Raw genomic sequence first — 21,459 nt, forward strand, 5'->3', positions numbered from 1 at the left:
CTTAAATACTGATGACCTATCCTCTGGATAGGTCATCAATACCTGATCGGTGGGTGTCCGACACCCGGGAACCCCATCAATCAGCTGTTCGAGAAAGACTTCTCGCAGCTTTCCCTAGGCCTGGTGACGACATGTTAATTAGTTACCTGGCCTAAGTGCAGCTCAGCCCCATAGAAGTGAATACAAGCACAGCCACTATACAATGTATGGTGCTGTGCTTGCTGAGCACGGAAAAGGCTGCGTTGCTCACAGTGCCGGTGCCTTCTCAAACAGCTGATCGGCGGGGGCCCGGGATGTCGGACCCACACCGATCAGATACTGATGACCTATCTAGAGCATAGGTCTCCAATATTAAAATCTTGGAAAAACCGTTATAACTAATTTGGGGATCTGAGGTCAGATTACTTTTGTGGTCTGTCTGGGGTCTGAATTAATTTAGGGTTCTATTCTGGGGTCTGAATTATTTGTGGTGTTTGGGATAAGGTCTTGTTTGGTGTCTCATCTGTGATTTTAAAGGGATTCTGTCACCTCGTTTTAGGTTATAGAGATGCGGACATGCATGGCTAGATCGCCGCTAGCATGTCCGCAATATACCTGTCCTATAGGGCTGTGTCCTTTTATTTAGTTTAAAAAATTATTTTAGAGATATGTAAATGACCCTGGTAAGGAGCCCAAGGGGCTGTACTAACCTTCCTGGTGCCCAGCCACACCCCCTGTGAAGGAACCCAGCACCGCCTGCCTCCTCCGCATCTCCTCCTTTCTTCACAGTTAGATTGCCGTAATCTCGCGATGCGCGAGATCGCACATGCGCAGTGCCAGTATAGTGTTCTTTCCCAGTGCTGGCATCAGCCTCAGAGAAGGAACTGCGCATGCGCGATCTCGCCAATCTAACTGTGAAGAAAGGAGGAGATGCGGAGGACACAGGCGGTGCTGGGTTCCTTCACAGGGGGGCGTGGCTGGGCACCAGGAAGGTTAGTACAGCCCCTTGGGTACCTTACCAGGGTCATTTACATATCTCTAAAATCAATTTTTAAACTGAATAAAAGCACACAGCCCTATAGGACAGGTATATTGCGGACATGCTAGCCGCGATCTAGCCGTGCATGTCCGCATCTCTATAACCTCCAACGAGGTGACAGAATCCCTTTAAGGTCTGGCTAAGGGTCTCATCTTTACCTATGATCATTATGCAGTTTCAATAGTGCAGTATTTAGGGGCATTGAACAGCTTGGTAGGTAAATTACCGCGGGGGCACCTGGGACAGAGCAGATATGCGGTATTAGTAGGATGGCAGCATTAAAGGATGGGGGGGTAGTGCTGTGAATTCAGAAGTCAGGAGCTAAAAGATACCAGAGCAGCAAACTCTGCAGTTGTCAGGAGAAGTTGTAATAGTGGTGTGGTTCAAATTCAGTAGAAAAGGGAAAGTGAATTGGATTTTAATGTACAGTATTGACTTGTATGGTCCCTCCAAGAACTAGTAAAACATAGATATATGGTACCACTGCAATCATAACGATTGCTGTTTTTCCCCCATGAATCAAACATTAAATTATATGTACCTCAAAATAGTGCCACAAAACAATTTTTCCCACAAAAAGCAAGTTTTGACTATATTGACAGAAACAAAAAGTTATGGGTCTAAAAAAATAAATCTATTAAATATGCTTTTATTCAACAAAAGTACTAAAACATGAAAAATGAATAGTGTAACTGTTGTATCACAGTAAGTGGGAAAGATGAAAAAATATAAGTACCTCAGTATGTCGCTAAATAAAAATTATAACTCATCTCTCAAAAAACACTCTTCCAACTTTGTGGAAAAATAAAAAAAGTTATAGCTCTTGGAATGTATTGATGAAAAATACAAATAGACCAGTTCCCCGGGTGCCACTCACAAGGGGGGTGCCATGACGGAGTCACCCCTCCATCCACTGCTGCACCGCGACGCGACTCTGCCAGGCGCCGGCTTCTGTGGAAGGATTATTGCGGCGGCGCGCAACATGACGTCACGACGCTGACGCCGCGCAGCCTTCACGGATCTTTTAAAGAAGCGGAAGGATCCATTACCAGCGGTCGGACGGAGCCTGAGGCATCATCAAAATGTGAGTAAATAATTGCGTAATTAAGAGGTGTGTGTGTGTGTGTAATTAAGTGGGGGTTTGTAATTAAGGGGGGGGTGTAATTAAGGGATGTGTGTGTGTAATTAAGGGAGGGGTTTGTAATTAAGGTGGGGAGGGAGGGGGTGTAATTAAGGGGGGGAGTGTGTAATTAAGGGGGGGGTGTAATTAAGGGAGGGGGTGTAATTTATGTCGGTGGGTAATAATTCAATTAAGAATTATTAATTATGGTTATAAAAATTATTAATCATAAAAAAATTTTTTTTATAAAATTTGTCATAAATTCTTAAAATCATGACATGGTGAATTGTAGACAACCTAATTGATACAATTCACATCTGAGTCCGACTATTTCCTCAGATAAATAAGTTCTTTTTGACGTGAGATGATGTTAATGATAAAATGTAGTTCTGCATTATACAATGATACACAGGTATTATAAAAATATGCAGATTTATTGGTTACAAGGTTATAAACATATATAAGTAAATAAACATAATGATACATGCAAATTAATATATATAGCGTTAATATAAAGCATTACAAGCTTAACAATACATGTGAGTGGAAATAACTTGTCACATTATACACAAGCTATTAATAGGTTAGGAATCGGATATCAAAATATGAACATAAGTTATATACATTACTTCTGTTCAGAGAAAACCTCATGATATCAAGATGGGCATGTCTAATCGTAGACATCATTATAGAATGCTAAATACATTCTACCCCCCTCTAACCAACTACACATCACATGACTTCAAGATGGGCAAATCCATTCAAGGATATTACTTAGAAGAACAACTGTATCCTTCCGCCCCATCCAGGACTATTTTCACATATATAACTTTGGTAAGACTATTAAGACAAATAACAGGGATCTAGGATTTTGCTAGACCGTATCTTAAATGGGAAGGATTTGAAAAAGTCCTTCCTGTGGGAATCCATCACTTAGCTTGGCGAAGAATGTTTTATTAATATATAAGCAATTATTTAATGCTTTGCTAGATTATAAATCTAGATTCTTCTGCAGGTAGAATGAAGCCTCACAATATCCTAAGACTACATCTCAACATGGAGATGATCAATTAATTTAATTATTTATTTATTCGCCAATCTAGATGGTATAATTTCACCCACACTATCTAATTAGTCTTAATAAAATGAAATATCATTTTCTGTGTCTCTTACCAAGTCCTAGTAGGAATCTCACTTCTGCTCCTAGGAAAGCTGGGTGGTCCATCATAGCGCATCTCACCATGGCTTTCATCTTGATAGACCTCAACTTCTACTCTCCTTCCTTCTTTTTCCTTTCTTTCTTCTTTTTCCCTTACTGTGTATGGCTTATGATCACAAACTTATCAGTAAGACACACCTTCCTAGTTTGGATCTTTCCAATCATTGTAGGATGGGCGTGATCATTGATAAAAAATGTGACATCATAACCTTACCCAGAATGCACTTTTGCTACTGTTGTAATGTCACCTATTGATACCTAGGTGGCTGTATAAGCTATCTGCATCATAGTATAAAGGGTTAACTTATGTAAGTCTGAATATACGTTTTGACCTTAGAAGCTTTAATTCAAAGCCATAGGGATTAATTCTGACACTTGTAGCAATTAGAGACAGACCTCTAGGCGTCTCTTTGAAGGTTTCTCACACTTAATTTATGGCTCGTAAATGGCCGTGTTTTCTCACAGAGATATCAGTACCTCCTCTGTCATACCAAAGATGTGATTAATTGTTACAAAACACACATCTTCACAGACACTCTTCTAATGAGAAATATATACAATGTACTGGATACATGTTGTCTTCGTAACATATAACAATATAATATAAACAAATATATATATGTCCTACTGACTGTCTTATGCTAAGGACTAACTAAGGCTCATTAAATGAATGCACACATATTATATATTTTGCTTCATTTATAAATGCCTAATTGTATAGGTAATTATCACCAGCTGCTTCTTATCTTATCTCCCGTCATAAATTTAAAAGTAGACAAGGAGGCATCTTCTCAGACTGGTATATTCATGGGAAGGATAACACTGAAGAGTATAAACCTTTGTGTGACCTTAACCACCTCAGCCCCCAGTGCTTAAACACCCTGAAAGACCAGGCCACTTTTTACACTTCTGACCTACACTACTTTCACCGTTTATTGCTCGGTCATGCAATTTACCACCCAAATGAATTTTACCTCCTTTTCTTCTCACTAATAGAGCTTTCATTTGGTGGTATTTCATTGCTGCTGACATTTTTACTTTTTTTGTTATTAATCGAAATTTAACGATTTTTTTTGCAAAAAAATGACATTTTTCACTTTCAGTTGTAAAATTTTGCAAAAAAAACGACATCCATATAGAAATTTTGCTCTAAATTTATAGTTCTACATGTCTTTGATAAAAAAAAAATGTTTGGGTAAAAAAAAAATGGTTTGGGTAAAAGTTATAGCGTTTACAAACTATGGTACAAAAATGTGAATTTCCGCTTTTTGAAGCAGCTCTGACTTTCTGAGCACCTGTCATGTTTCCTGAGGTTCTACAATGCCCAGACAGTACAAACACCCCACAAATGACCCCATTTCTGAAAGTACACACCCTAAGGTATTCGCTGATGGGCATAGTGAGTTCATAGAACTTTTTATTTTTTGTCACAAGTTAGCGGAAAATGATGATTTTTTTTTTTTTTTTTTTTTTTCCTTACAAAGTCTCATATTCCACTAACTTGTGACAAAAAATAAAAAGTTCTATGAACTCACTATGCCCATCAGCGAATACCTTGGGGTCTCTTCTTTCCAAAATGGGGTCACTTGTGGGGTAGTTATACTTCCCTGGCATTCTAGGGGCCCAAATGTGTGGTAAGGAGTTTGAAATCAAATTCTGTAAAAAATGACCTGTGAAATCCGAAAGGTGCTCTTTGGAATATGGGCCCCTTTGCCCACCTAGGCTGCAAAAAAGTGTCACACATCTGGTATCTCCGTACTCAGGAGAAGGTGGGGAATGTGTTTTGGGGTGTCATTTTATATATACCCATGCTGGGTGAGAGAAATATCTTGGCAAAAGACAACTTTTCCCATTTTTTTATACAAAGTTGTCATTTGACCAAGATATTTATCTCACCCAGCATGGGTATATGTAAAAAGACACCCCAAAACACATTCCTCAACTTCTCCTGAGTACGGGGATACCAGATGTGTGACACTTTTTTGCAGCCTAGGTGGGCAAAGGGGCCCATATTCCAAAGAGCACCTTTCGGATTTCACTCCTCATTTTTTCCTGAATTTGATTTCAAACTCCTTACCACACATTTGGGCCCCTAGAATACCAGGGCAGTATAACTACCCCACAAGTGACCCCATTTTGGAAAGAAGACACCCCAAGGTATTCCGTGAGGGGCATGGCGAGTTCCTAGAATTTTTTATTTTTTGTCACAAGTTAGTGGAAAATGATGATTTTTTTTTTTTTTTTTTTTTTTCATACAAAGTCTCATATTCCACAAACTTGTGACAAAAAATAAAAACTTCCATGAACTCACTATGCCCATCAGCGAATACCTTGGGGTCTCTTCTTTCCAAAATGGGGTCACTTGTGGGGTAGTTATACTGCCCTGGCATTCTAGGGGCCCAAATGTGTGGTAAGTAGGTAAATGACCTGTGAAATCCGAAAGGTGCTCTTTGGAATGTGGGCCCCTTTGCCCACCTAGGCTGCAAAAAAGTGTCACACATCTGGTATCTCTGTATTCAGGAGAAGTTGAGGAATGTGTTTTGGGGTGTCTTTTTACATATACCCATGCTGGGTGAGATAAATATCTTGGTCAAATGCCAACTTTGTATAAAAAAATGGGAAAAGTTGTCTTTTGCCAAGATATTTCTCTCACCCAGCATGGGTATATGTAAAATGACACCCCAAAACACATTCCCCAACTTCTCCCGATTACGGAGATACCAGATGTGTGACACTTTTTTGCAGCCGAGGTGGGCAAAGGGGCCCATATTCAAAAGAGCACCTTTCGGATTTCACAGGTCATTTTTTACAGAATTTGATTTCAAACTCCTTACCACACATTTGGGCCCCTAGAATGCCAGGGCAGTATAACTACCCCACAAGTGACCCCATTTTGGAAAGAAGAGACCCCAAGGTATTCGCTGATGGGCAAAGTGAGTTCATGGAAGTTTTTATTTTTTGTCACAAGTTAGTGGAATATGAGACTTTGTATGAAAAAAAAAAAAAAAAAAAAAAATAAGCATTTTCCACTAACTTGTGACAAAAAATAAAAAATTCTAGGAACTCGCCATGCCCCTCACGGAATACCTTGGGGTGTCTTCTTTCCAAAATGGGGTCACTTGTGGGGTAGTTATACTGCCCTGGCATTTTCCAGGGGCCCTAATGTGTGGTAAGTAGGTAAATGACCTGTGAAATCCTAAAGGTGCTCTTTGGAATATGGGCCCCTTTGCCCACCTAGGCTGCAAAAAAGTGTCACACATGTGGTATCGCCGTATTCAGGAGAAGTTGGGGAATGTGTTTTGGGGTGTCATTTTACATATGCCCATGCTGGGTGAGAGAAATATCTTGGCAAAAGACAACTTTTCCCATTTTTTTTATACAAAGTTGGCATTTGACCAAGATATTTCTCTCACCCAGCATGGGTATATGTAAAATGACACCCCAAAACACATTCCCCAACTTCTCCTGAGTACGGCGATACCAGATGTGTGACACTTTTTTGCAGCCTAGATGCGCAAAGGTGCCCAAATTCCTTTTAGGAGGGCATTTTTAGACATTTGGATACCAGACTTCTTCTCACGCTTTGGGGCCCCTAGAATGCCAGGGCAGTATAAATACCCCACATGTGACCCCATTTTGGAAAGAAGACACCCCAAGGTATTCAATGAGGGGCATGGCGAGTTCATAGAAATTTTTTTTTTTTGGCACAAGTTAGCGGAAATTGATATTATTAATTTTTTTCTCACAAAGTCTCCCGTTCCGCTAACTTGGGACAAAAATTTCAATCTTTCATGGACTCAATATGCCCCTCACGGAATACCTGGGGGTGTCTTCTTTCCGAAATGGGGTCACATGTGGGGTATTTATACTGCCCTGGCATTCTAGGGGCCCTAAAGCGTGAGAAGAAGTCTGGAATATAAATGTCTAAAAAATTTTACGCATTTGGATTCCGTGAGGGGTATGGTGAGTTCATGTGAGATTTTATTTTTTGACACAAGTTAGTGGAATATGAGACTTTGTAAGAAAAAAAAAATAAAATTCCGCTAACTTGGGCCAAAAAAATATCTGAATGGAGCCTTACAGAGGGGTGATCAATGACAGGGGGGGGTGATCAATGACAGGGGGGTGATCAATGACAGGGGGGTGATCAATGACAGGGGGGTGATCAATGACAGGGGGGTGATCAGGGAGTCTATATGGGGTGATAACCACAGTCATTGATCACGCCCGTGTAAGGCTTCATTCAGACGTCCGGATGCGTTTTGCGGATCCGATCCATCTATCAGTGCATCCGTAAAAATCATGCGGACATCTGAATGGAGCTTTACAGGGGGGTAATCAATGACAGGGGGGTGATCAATGACAGGGGGGTGATCAGGGAGTCTATATGGGGTGATCACCACAGTCATTGATCATGCCCCTGTAAGGCTTCATTCAGACGTCCGGATGCGTTTTGCGGATCCGATCCATCTATCAGTGCATCCGTAAAAATCATGCGGACATCTGAATGGAGCTTTACAGGGGGGTAATCAATGACAGGGGGGTGATCAATGACAGGGGGGTGATCAGGGAGTCTATATGGGGTGATCACCACAGTCATTGATCATGCCCCTGTAAGGCTTCATTCAGACGTCCGGATGCGTTTTGCGGATCGGATCCATCTATCAGTGCATCCGTAAAAATCATGCGGACATCTGAATGGAGCTTTACAGGGGGGTAATCAATGACAGGGGGGTGATCACCACAGTCATTGATCATGCCCCTGTAAGGCTTCATTCAGACGACCGGATGCGTTTTGCGGATCCGATCCATGTATCAGTGCATCCGTAAAAATCATGCGGACATCTGAATGGAGCTTTACAGGGGGGTGATCAGGGAGTCTATATGGGGTGATCACCACAGTCATTGATCATGCCCCTGTAAGGCTTCATTCAGACGTCCGGATGCGTTTTGCGGATCCGATCCATCTATCAGTGCATCCGTAAAAATCATGCGGACATCTGAATGGAGCTTTACAGGGGGGTAATCAATGACAGGGGGGTGATCAGGGAGTCTATATGGGGTGATCACCACAGTCATTGATCATGCCCCTGTAAGGCTTCATTCAGACGTCCGGATGCGTTTTGCGGATCCGATCCATCTATCAGTGCATCCGTAAAAATCATGCGGACATCTGAATGGAGCTTTACAGGGGGGTAATCAATGACAGGGGGGTGATCACCACAGTCATTGATCATGCCCCTGTAAGGCTTCATTCAGACGACCGGATGCGTTTTGCGGATCCGATCCATGTATCAGTGCATCCGTAAAAATCATGCGGACATCTGAATGGAGCTTTACAGGGGGGTAATCAATGACAGGGGGGTGATCAATGACAGGGGGGTGATCAGGGAGTCTATATGGGGTGATCACCACAGTCATTGATCACGCCCATGTAAGGCTTCATTCAGACGTCCGGATGCGTTTTGCGGATCCGATCCATCTATCAGTGGATCCGTAAAAATCATGCGGACGTCTGAATGGAGCTTTACAGGGGGTTGATCAATGACAGGGGGGTAATCAATGACAGGGGGGTGATCAGGGAGTCTATATGGGGTGATCAGGGGTGATTAGGGGTGATCAGGGGCTAATAAGGGGTTAATAAGTGACGGGGGGGGGGGGTGTAGTGTAGTGTAGTGGTGCTTGGTGCTACTTTACTGAGCTACCTGTGTCCTCTGGTGGTCGATCCAAACAAAGGGGACCACCAGAGGACCAGGTAGCAGGTATATTAGACGCTGTTATCAAAACAGCGTCTAATATACCTGTTAGGGGTTAAAAAAAACACATCTCCAGCCTGCCAGCGAACGATCGCCGCTGGCAGGCTGGAGATCAACTCTCTTACCTTCCGTTCCTGTGAGCGCGCGCGCCTGTGTGCGCGCGTTCACAGGAAATCTCGCGTCTCGCGAGATGACGCGTATATGCGTGACTGTGCGCAGCGCTGCCACCTCCGGAACGCGATCCTGCGTTAGGCGGTCCGGAGGTGGTTAAATTGGCCTACTCAAGACATACAAAATTGCAACTATAGTCGAGCATGGCTCTTAAAGGCAATGAACATCTATTTTGACAATAATGAATTGGATATGAACGCATTTACCTATGAAAAGGCACAACATTAAGGTGGGAGGGAGGGGGTGTAATTAAGGGAGGAGGTGACGTGTAATTAAGGGAGGGGGTGTAATTAAGGAGAGAAGAGAGGGGGTGTAATTAAGGGGGGGGTGTAATTAAGGGAGGGGGTGTAATTAAGGTGGGGAGGGAGGGGTGTAATTAAGGGGGGGTGTAATTAAGGGAGGAGGTGTAATTAAGGGGAGAAGAGAGGGGGTGTAATTAAGAGGGGGTGTGTGTAATTAATGCATGTTTTCTTAACTTTCTTGGGGGGGGGGGGGGGGGCCGAGAGTTGGCCCCTACCTGGAAAATATGTCGGGATTTGGCCAGTGCGTTTTTGTCCAGCTAAATATTTGCCAGGTAGTGGCCTGCTCTTTGTGGTCCATTATGGTCCATGGGGTCAGCAGGCATTGTGGTAACATCTGGCAATGCCTGATCCAAACAGCTCATGACTGTAGTGTAAAACTAGCCTTCTAGATACCATAAAACATCGGGGACTATCAGCAGACAGATGCTCATTAAATTTAATGTTTTCAAGTCATGAGATGGCTGCTGACAGTATGCCCCTTTTTAGGCCCTAATGCCAAATTCTTTTTTTTGATCATGTTGATCCAGACATGTGAAGTAAGCGTTATCAGTAGCACTTGAACAAACTCATTAATATCTGCTGATAGTCAAGTTTGTGTCTATGTGGTTGGTGCTGTGGCTTAGTTGGTTAAAGCGCCTGTCTAGTAAACAGGAGATCCTGAGTTCGAATCTCAGCAGTGCCTTCCCTTTTATTATAGGTAAAATCTTTCTAGATTACGGATTCCAACCTACTACAGAATAAAAAAAACTCCCACACCCCTCCATAACCGAATGGTAACAAAATAAAGAGGAAAAAAAAATAACCAGAGTCAAGTTACAGTCATATATTGTCCCATTGGTAGTCAGGATTGAAAATGCTAGCTAGACACACTGTTAATGACAACCCCACCACTCCTGAAGGCCATGTCCCTTGAAGCTAAGTTGCAGCACCTGTTTGGGTTAGTGCCGTAAAAAAAATTATTAAAGGGATCTGAATCAGATCTGAACCCGGACAATATCCCCTTCTTCCCCCACTCAGCCCCTCTGATATGAGCATTGGAGCTCTCCTTTGCCCTGCGCAGTATCAAGCAGGGCAAGGCTTTTTCTGGAGATCCAGTAACGTACCAGGCTCTCCATGGGTAAGCTAGGCGGAGGCTTCGGCCTAGCAGTGAGCCCGGTGATTACACTACCACTAATGGGCGGGCTTTAGTACTGTCCTAGCCTGACGAATGGCTAGGGCAGCGCTAAAGCCTGCCCATCAGTGACGGTGACCTCACCGGGAACACTGCTTGGTGGAAGCCTCCGCCTAGTGGTGTACAAATGTAAACAAAAAAGCCCTTGGCCTGCGCGATACAGTGCAGAGAAAGGGAGAGCATCGGAGCATGAAATACTTTGATACTCATGTCAGGGGGGCTGAGTGAGGAAATAAGAGGATATGTCCGGGTTCAGCTCTGAAACTGGACAATCCCTTTAAGTAATACGGGAAATTATGGGACCCATGGCAGGTGTATATGCAGACGAGCAGGGCCGGCCTTAGGTGTTCAGGCGCCCTGTGCGAGCTAACCTTGTGGCGCCCCCCCCCCCCCCCCAAAAAATAAAAAAAATAAAACACTGCTTGCTGCTGGCATCATGGCATAGGCTGGCTGACTATCCAACCAAGTAGTTACCAGCCCGCACACCCCAAAGGCCGGTGTAATGTTATACTTCCCTACTTCGTGAGATTTCCCTACCCTCGTCACTTCCGGTCGCACAGCAGAGTGCGCATGCGCTGGGAGCCTCGCCGGTGGTTAGGGTAGGGAAAAATTATGGGCCAGTGCACAGGTGCGGTGATCGGATGGATGTTCTCAGCTGGACACCGGCCGACACTGCGCATGCACTGGGAGCCTCACCAGCGGTTAGGGAAGGGAAAAATTACGTATTGGTCAGTGCTTTTTCCCTACCCTAACCGCTGGTGAGGCTCGCAGTGTCGGCCGGTGTCCAGCTGAGAACATCCATCCGATCACCGCACCTGTGCACTGGCCCATAATTTTTCCCTACCGTAACCGCCGGCGAGGCTCCCAGCGCATGCGCACTCTGCTGTGAAATTTCCCTAACCCGTCGTTGTGCGCCTGCGCGGTGCTGAACACCTCCTCACGTCATGTCTGGTGCGACCGGAAGTGACGAGAGTAGGGAAATCTCACGAGGTAGGGAAGTATAACGTTACACCAGCCCTGGTGTGCGATCATTAATTTAGCCTACTTTTCCCTCCATGGGCACAACAATGTTAGCACCTGTGCCTATAACATAGTTCAGAAGGTGCTAGAAAACACAATGGGAAGATTTATCATTCCCCCTGCACCAGAATTGTGGCACTTAGAAGCCACACATTTTTGCACAAGCTTTGTTTTGCTCAAACAATTGTGACTTTTTGCTCAATCTTGCCACTTTGCTAAATTGGGCAGGGCATGGATCAGTTTTCTAGTGCATGTAAATTACTATAAGGTAACTTACCTTATAGTCCGGTTCGACAGTCTCCGGAGCAGTCCTTCTGTCTGGGCTGGGGCGGGCTGTAGTCGGCAGACCTTGACGCGGTAAGTGACACAGGAACAAGCAGGATGCGAGCGGAGCGCCTGCTGCTCCAGTCCTACACACTGGCCAATCAGCAGCAGAATCTTTGCGCTGCGAAAAGCTGATTGGCCAGTGTGAACTGTGAAATGGTGCAGACGTGTGGATGACACACTGTTGTGGGGGGGGGGGGGGGCTCTGTGGATGACACACTGTTGTGGGGGGGGGGGCTCTGTGGATGACACACTGTTGTGGGGGGGGCTCTGTGGATGACACATATATAGCAGCATATACAGTGTCATCCACAGATCCCCCATAACAGTGTCCCTGTGAGTAAATGATCCCCAATACACTGCGCATGCGCGAAAAAGACGACTTGGCGCAGGCGCAGTAGAGGTTAACAAAATGCAAACAAAAATAAAGGTTAACAAAATGCAAATATCTAGACCTCTTTAGCACCTCTGTGACGTTTAATTGACAGTATTAGGTCTATATCGTGGAAAATAGTTTTAAGGAAATGAAATAAAGATTTAAAATTTTATATTAGTCAGCACTTCAAGCTAGACGTAATGCAAAACTATCTCCCACAATATAGACATAATACTGTCAAGTAAACGGAACACCGGCATCTGGTGTTGTAATGGCAGCGGGGCCCGGTGCAGTCACTGTATTCTATTACACCGGGCCCCGCTCACTGTAATACTAATATTCCGATGTGAACAACTTGAAATCCTCTGCGATCCTCTCCCTCTCTGTACTCACAAACTCAGTAACAGGCCGGGTGGCAGCGCAACTCACTGAGTTTATGAATGAAGCAGGCGGAGCAGGCGCGTGACGTCAGTGAGTTGCGCTGCCGCCCGGCCTGCTACTGAGTTTTAGAGATGGGAAGTTCGGATCTTTTTCATGAATCGGATCTTCGGTTCACTTCCTGAGCCGGCAGAAGCAAGTGAACTGAAGATCAATGCGCATGCTCAGTTCATCGAATCTTCGGTTCACTTGCTGAGTCGGCTCTCAAGTGAACCGAAGGTCTGGAGGGACTGGCTCCTGGCAAACACAGCTCTGCTGCAGTGGAGCAGACTGATATAATTACACTGTATAGTTATTGCAGAGATTTAGATAATGGTCTAAGAGTTTATTAGTTAAAAGAATCAAATGAGTCAGAGACTGTGTCACCGAGTCCCTGCCAGGCTTCCTGCTCTGCTACATTGCTGCAAGCACCCTGTACACACACAGCTCTGCTACATACCCTGTACACACACAGCTCTGCTACATTGCTGCAAGCACCCTGTACACACACAGCTCTGCTACATTGCTGCAAGCACCCTGTACACACACAGCTCTGCTACATTGCTGCAAGCACCCTGTACACACACAGCTCTGCTACATTGCTGCAAACACCCTGTACACACACAGCTCTGCTACATTGCTGCAAACACCCTGTACACACACAGCTCTGCTACATTGCTGCAAGCACCCTGTACACACACAGCTCTGCTACATGCAATTCTATACCACCCCCCCGGACGGACTTGTCAGGAGACAGGGAGCCGCAGAGCAGGAAGCCTGGCTGGACTCGGTGACACAGTCTGTGACTCATTCGATTCTTTTAACTAATAAACTCTCAGACGATTCTCTGAGTCCCTGCGACTCCCCCTGTGCTGTGAGTCAGTGCTGGCTGCCTTTGATTGGTTGGAGGGCGGGGAGGGGCGGGGCTAGCTTCCACTGTCGGCTCCTATTACACTGCCTGCTGCTGAGGTTTTGAGTACAGAGAGGGAGAGGATCGCAGGGGATTTCAAGTTCACATAGGAATATTACTATTACAGTGAGCGGGGCCCGGTGTTATGTTATTCTGGGGCAGGCCCCCATCCCGGCCGGGCCCTCGGACCATGTCCGAAGTGACCGACCGGTCAGTCCGCCCCTGGACGTGCCAGACGCACGGCACGGAGGATCATCAGGTGACAGGTCAGACACAGAGGAGGAGGAATCAGGTCAGACAGGGGAGGGGCAGATGGAGGGGGCGGGGGGCCCGCCCCGAGGGAGAACACAAGTGCCGCCTCGCCTGCCGCATATTACATTGCGAGCTGTCGGCCGCCCGGCGCCCCTGTTGCTATGGCGCCCTGTGCGGCCGCACAGCCCGCACACCCCAAAGGCCGGCCCTGCAGACGAGCAATAGTGTGGGGTAAGAGTAAAGCTGATACTGAAATGGAGGGTTGGTGGGGGGGGATGCAAGTATTTGGAATATGTATATCAGGTTTACATGTCTCATTGCATATGTTAAGACCTGTTTCTTGATGTAGCCTTATTGTACAATACTTTTCTTTATGACGTGCATAAAAACCCTAATAAAATGATCAGATTAAAAAAAAAGAACGTGAGTTATTACTGAAAGTAGGTCATTGGGGAGAAAGTAGAATCTGGAATATTAAAGGGGTTGTCTTGCCTCAGCAAAGGCATTTATCATGTAGACAGAGTTAAAGAGGACCTTTCACCAGAGGAAAGCCTCTAAACTAACTATACAGACGTGTAGCCAGGCTATGAGCTGAGCGCTGCGATTGGCCAGCGCTACAGCATAGGAGAAGAAGACGCCGGCAGGATCAAGTGGGTGGAGCCTAACTACTTACATACCGGAGGCTATACCGGGCGAACGGAGCGGCGCCCGGGGATAACAGTAAGTGCAGAGGGATCCCTGGGCGCCGCTCTACACGTCTGTATAGTTAGTTTAGAGGCTTTCCTCTGGTGAAAGGTCCTCTTTAATACAAGCCACTAACTAATGTATTATGATTGTCCATATTGCCTCCTTTGCTGGCTTCATTTGTTTTTCTATCACATTATACACTGCTCGTTTCGAGGGGTTATGACCACTTTGCAATCCAGCAGCGGTGACCGTGCTTGCACATTATAGGAAAAAGCCCCAGCCTATGCGCACTCCTGCGGTCCCAGCCACCAGAGAGGCCAACTTTTTTTCCTATAGTGTGCAAGCACGGCCACCGCTGCTGGATTTCAGGGAGGTCATAACCCCTGAATACGAGCAGTATATAATGTGATGGAAAAATTAATAAAGCCAGCAAAGGAGACAATATGGACAATCACAATATATTAGTAAGTGCCTTGTATTAACTTTGTCTACATGATAAATGCCACTTGCTGAAGTGAGACAACCCCTTTAATGATCAGTAAAATGTTCACCATACACTTTCCTCTAACTACTGCCATCACTTGGTGACAAACTCCATGACACCAATAATAAAACGCATGAATTTATACAATACTGCACAATGGCACCAGGAGACAGCGCTTAAGGGTCCATTCACACGTCCGTAAGTGTTTTGCGGATCCGCAAATTGCGGATCCGCAAAACACGGACACCTGCAATGTGCGATCCGCAATTTTCGGATCCGCACATCATAGACACTATAATAGAAAATGCCTTTCCTGGTCTGCAATTGCGGACAAGAATAGGACATGTTCTATTTTTTTCATGAACGAAATTGCGGATCCCGAAAAAATGGATCCCGAAAAAACGGATGCGGATCCCGAAAATGCAGATGCGGATCCAGGAAATGTGGATTTGCATCCGTTCCAGCCCCATTGAAAGTGAATGGGTCCGCAAATTGCGGAACGAATGCGGACCCAAATTACGGACGTGTGAATGGACCCTTAAATAGCGGATTGTCCTGTAACTCTAAATCCAGAGAATATAGGGACTGTCATATGAATTTACAGTATATATAACTGTACCTATATACTGTAGAACCACTTCTCCCTGCCTTCCATACTTCAATGATGAGCACTGACTGCCCTTTCTCCAGGATTTCCCATTATTTGGTGAGCGTGGCGGCCATATAGAGCACTCATTCGATATCAGCACTTACTACTGACAGTGTAGAGATGTCATGTAGACAGGGCAGTATATAGTATATCAGGTCACTTATATCACCGTATAGGAGGGCAGCAGCATGACGGCGCTACATGTTAGAAGCAGGGGTCAGCAACCTTCGGCACTCCAGCTGTTGTGAAACTACAATTCCTGCCATGCTCCATTGATTTCTATGGGAGTTAGGAGAAGAGCAGAGCAAGTGTGCATGCTGGGAGTTGTAGTTTCACAACACCTGGAGTGCCGGAAGTTGCCTACCCCTGTGTTAGAGTGAGCCAGGACCATCTTCAGCCTTCAGTACTGCGCTGAAGACAGATTAGGGACTTCAGAGACAGTTTTATTTTACCTTGAAAAAAGGTACAAAAATCACCTAATAAAGTATATTGCATAAATAATAATCACTTCCCCATCACATAAAAAAAAAGTGCAGTAACTCTTTAAATGTACTGGTATGATGCAACTATGAATCTAGCCTTAGCTATCTATGTATGTGTTATCCAGTGCTGTACCGACTTCATGGAAATTTGAGCTCAGCAGTGAGATAGGACATCCTGTTTCCAGTGATCAAGTGTTTATTTGCAATGTGATGTCACAGTACAGATAACCCCCTTGCTTCAGTAATAGTTGCCTCTAAAGGTAGAATCCTTTTTTGTTTCTTGCGGAGCAAATTGTATTTTTTGGTGAGACCATTTTGGGAGGTTCCAGGAAACGTCCAGAATACACTGCGTGCAGAATTATTAGGCAAATGAGTATTTTGACCACATCATCCTCTTTATGCATGTTGTCTTACTCCAAGCTGTATAGGCTCGAAAGCCTACTACCAATTAAGCATATTAGGTGATGTGCATCTCTGTAATGAGAAGGGGTGTGGTCTAATGACATCAACACCCTATATTAGGTGTGCGTAATTATTAGGCAACTTCCTTTCCTTTGGCAAAATGGGTCAAAAGAATGACTTGACAGGCTCAGAAAAGTCAAAAATAGTGAGATATCTTGCAGAGGGATGCAGCACTCTTAAAATTGCAAAGCTTCTGAAGCGTGATCATCGAACAATCAAGCGTTTCATTCCAAATAGTCAACAGGGTCGCAAGAAGCGTGTGGAAAAACCAAGGAGCAAAATAACTGCCCATGAACTGAGAAAAGTCAAGCGTGCAGCTGCCAAGATGCCACTTGCCACCAGTTTGGCCATATTTCAGAGCTGCAACATCACTGGAGTGCCCAAAAGCACAAGGTGTGCAATACTCAGAGACAGGGCCAAGGTAAGAAAGGCTGAAAGACGACCACCACTGAACAAGACACACAAGCTGAAACGTCAAGACTGGGCCAAGAAATATCTCAAGACTGATTTTTCTAAGGTTTTATGGACTGATGAAATGAGAGTGAGTCTTGATGGGCCAGATGGATGGGCCCGTGGCTGGATTGGTAAAGGGCAGAGAGCTCCAGTCCGACTCAGACGCCAGCAAGGTGGAGGTGGAGTACTGGTTTGGGCTGGTATCATCAAAGATGAGCTTGTGGGGCCTTTTCGGGTTGAGGATGGAGTCAAGCTCAACTCCCAGTCCTACTGCCAGTTTCTGGAAGACACCTTCTTCAAGCAGTGGTACAGGAAGAAGTCTGCATCCTTCAAGAAAAACATGATTTTCATGCAGGACAATGCTCCATCACACGCGTCCAAGTACTCCACAGCATGGCTGGCAAGAAAGGGTATAAAAGAAGAAAATCGAATGACATGGCCTCCTTGTTCACCTGATCTGAACCCCATTGAGAACCTGTGGTCCATCATCAAATGTGAGATTTACAAGGAGGGAAAACAGTACACCTCTCTGAACAGTGTCTGGGAGGCTGTGGTTGCTGCTGCACGCAATGTTGATGGTGAACAGATCAAAACACTGACAGAATCCATGGATGGCAGGCTTTTGAGTGTCCTTGCAAAGAAAGGTGGCTATATTGGTCACTGATTTGTTTTTGTTTTGTTTTTGAATGTCAGAAATGTATATTTGTGAATGTTGAGATGTTATATTGGTTTCGCTGGTAAAAATAAATAATTGAAATGGGTATATATTTGTTTTTTGTTAAGTTGCCTAATAATTATGCACATTAATAGTCACCTGCACACACAGATATCCCCCTAAAATAGCTAAAACTAAAAACAAACTAAAAACTACTTCCAAAAATATTCAGCTTTGATATTAATGAGTTTTTTGGGTTCATTGAAAACATGGTTGTTGTTCAATAATAAAATGAATCCTCAAAAATACAACTTGCCTAATAATTCTGCACTCCCTGTAATGGAGGAACAGATTAGAGAGCTGAGTACCAGAAGTAAAGACTCAAGTAACAGTCAGCCAAAACCAGTGCCAGTCCCGATTACTCAAAGACTACACCATGGTAGCTTGCCAGAGGTGACAATCAGAAAAGACTTTAAGATCACAGGCCAGATTGGAGAAAAAGAGCAGAACGATAAACTGTCCTATACCAACTTAATGCACCAAATCGACCTGGGACTACAGAAAGGATATCCTGAGACTGAGATTATTGAAGCAGTGGTCAAAGCTATTAGCCCTGGCCTAAGCCTTAGAGGTATGCTGGAGATGAAAAATGGACTGACTAGTGCAACTTAGACGAATCTTGAAAAGTCACTACAAGGAGGAGAATGCCTCAGAACTGTACCAGCAACTCCTTAATATTTCCCAGAAAAGCGACGAGACTCCACAGAATTTCCTGTTCAGAGCTATTGAATTGAAAAATCGGCTGCTATTCGTCTCCCACGGTGAAGGCTCGGAAGAACATTTTGGGACTGAGCTGATCCAGAAGAAATTTCTAAGATCAGTGGGTACTGGACTGAGAAATGACCACATCAAATTCCAATTAAAGCAGTATTTAGATGACCCTTCCATTCCAGATGAGGTGCTCATAGAGAAAACAAATGAAGCCGCTAATATGGAGATTGAAGGGGAACAGAAGCAAAAGAAAGCTCAACATAGCAGTTCAACCAAAGGCAAGGAATGTCAGTGTAACACCTTACAGTGTCCTCAGGAACCAAGTGTCCTGACAACAACTGCCAACACCACACCTTGGTCTCCACCACAGGAAAGTAGTCCAACGATTCAACAGCTATCGAAGAGCAACTCTGACCTGGAAAAGCTGATTCTGCAGATGCAAAAAGAGATGATAGAGATGAAGACACTCCTCCAAGATTCAAGGACCCAACGAGACCGTGAATTCCGAGGGCAACAGTGGGTACGAGTAATGGATGTTGTCAATCCTGTAAAAGGACTGGTCGGATAAGTACCTGCGATCATTGCTTCAACTGTGGACGATCTGGACATAGAGCAAGATATTGCCAAACACCCAGACCAAACCATTTAAATGGGAGAGGGTTGCTGTCAAGGGACCGACAGTAACCTGCACTAGAACCAACCCTGTGTCCCAAAGTGCATCCCCTGTAGGTAGCAAGCCAGCAAGCTTCAAAACAACGGCTGGTAGGGGAAATCCAGACTCCGTTCAAAGAGTGCCCAACTGCTATAGCCAAAGATGCCTTCAGATGGCTGAGCAAGTACCAACTCACGTGGATGGCGTGACCATGAGACAGAACCACAAGCTACTGAGTCTCGTTGGGAAAAGGTGCCTTGTGAACTGTGAAATAGACAATACTCCTCTCCAAGCCCTATGGGACACTGGCTCCCAGGTGAGCATCATCAATGAGAACTGGAGACAGCGGGTTCTGCCACATACAGTGCTCCGATTTTTGGAAGAATTGCTGGGGCCAGAAGTCCTCTGTGGGAAGGCTGCCAATGAGACTGAAATTCCTTTCTCCGGCTGGATTGAGGTAGTTTTTCAACTAACAGCGGGATGCAATAACACCAAGCAGCTAGTAGTGCCACTTGTGGTATCATCAGATGAGAAAGTCACAGAGATGTCAATCATTGGATATAATGTCATAGAAGAACTCTACAAGGAGACAGCTGCCAAAGGAAGGAGAACCATTACAGGGTTTGTGGACCTACTAGGAGCCGCCTTGGAGTTGCCGACCCCCAAAGCAGAAGTCCTGGTGAGTCAACTACAAGCCAGCCTGAGAGAAACTGGTGGTACCGTACTAAAGACTGGTACAAAGAACCAAAGGATTCCGGCAAACACTGTGAAGTGTGTCAGATGTAGGGCTCACGCCAAACCAGCCTTGCAAGAGCAGACGGTCTTGTTTATACCTGATGAGATTCATGATGTGCCAGAAGGAATGTATATCGGGGAAACATTAGTGTCACTTAATAAGGGACAGTTTTCCAAACTATCCATCCCAATTTGGAACACCACCCAGCGAGACATTATCCTGCCAAGTCAGACCAGGATTGGGTGCCTCGAACCCATCAAGACAACATACCCATCTCAGGTGAAACCAAAAGAATCAGTGCATGTTGCCACTCACCCGGTGACTCATAGTCTACAGTCATCCAGATCAGGGCCAGAAGGTCGAATTGACAATTTAAACACAAGTCAGTCACTGGTAAGTTATGCTCATCAAGAACACTGGGATCCACCAGTACCTATAGGACACCTTTCCGAGGAAGATCAACAAATAGTCAAAGCAATTCTAAGGGAAGAATGCCACGTCTTTGCTAAAGATGATTCTGACATTGAATGCATCCCTTCCCTACAATTACAACTGTGCCTTAAAGACAATACACCAGTTAGAAGAATTTACATGTCACTGCCAAGGCCACTACACCAGGAGGTGAAAGAATATCTGCAGGATCTTCTGAACCGTGGATAGATCGCAGAGTCAAAATCATCATACTCTTCACCCATTGTGTGCGTGAGAAAGAAGGATGGTAGTTTAAGACTGTGTTGCGATTACAGGGAATTGAACCAGAAGTCCATCCTTGACCGCCATCCAATCCCTAGGATCCAAGACATGCTGGACAGCCTAGGAGGAAGTTCATGGTTTTCTGTGCTAGATCAAGGAAAAGCCTACCATCAAGGATTTGTGGAAGAAACCACAAGTCGACCACTGACTGCCTTCATCACACCTTGGGGTCTGTATGAGTGGATCAGAATACCCTTTGGCCTTAGTTCTGCGCCAGCTAAATTCCAACGCAGCATGGAAACTTGTCTGGGACTGAGAGATGAGGTCTGTCTGCCGTACCTAGAGGACAACCTGGTTCACAGCAGATCATTCAAAGAACATGTGGAACATGTCCGGTTGGTACTGCAACGGTATCAGAAACATGGAGTAAAGTTAACAGCGAGGAAATGTGAACTTTTCAGAAACAAAGTCAGATTCTTAGGTAAAATCGTGTTCAAAGATGGCCATTCCATGGATCCAGCAGACATCGCACCTGTGCTGGCCTTGAGGAACAACCAGCCAAAGACTGTTGGAGAACTCAGGAAGTTTTTAGGATTCATTTCCTACTATCATCCTTACATCCAAAACTTTTCCAGGATTGCAAAGCCCTTGTATAATTTACTATCAGCGGATAAAACAC

General features: G+C 44.8%; 1 non-coding gene across 1 annotated transcript; it reads left to right on the forward strand.

The window, feature by feature from the left end:
• The first annotated feature begins 10,194 nt into the window (after positions 1 to 10,194).
• On the forward strand, positions 10,195 to 10,268 carry TRNAT-AGU. The gene has a single exon. It is a non-coding gene; the product is annotated as a tRNA-Thr (tRNA).
• The last annotated feature ends 11,191 nt before the right edge of the window (positions 10,269 to 21,459 follow it).

This window comes from Bufo bufo, chromosome 10 (assembly GCF_905171765.1).
Source record: "Bufo bufo chromosome 10, aBufBuf1.1, whole genome shotgun sequence".
In the NCBI taxonomy this organism is placed as follows: Eukaryota; Metazoa; Chordata; class Amphibia; order Anura; family Bufonidae; genus Bufo; species Bufo bufo.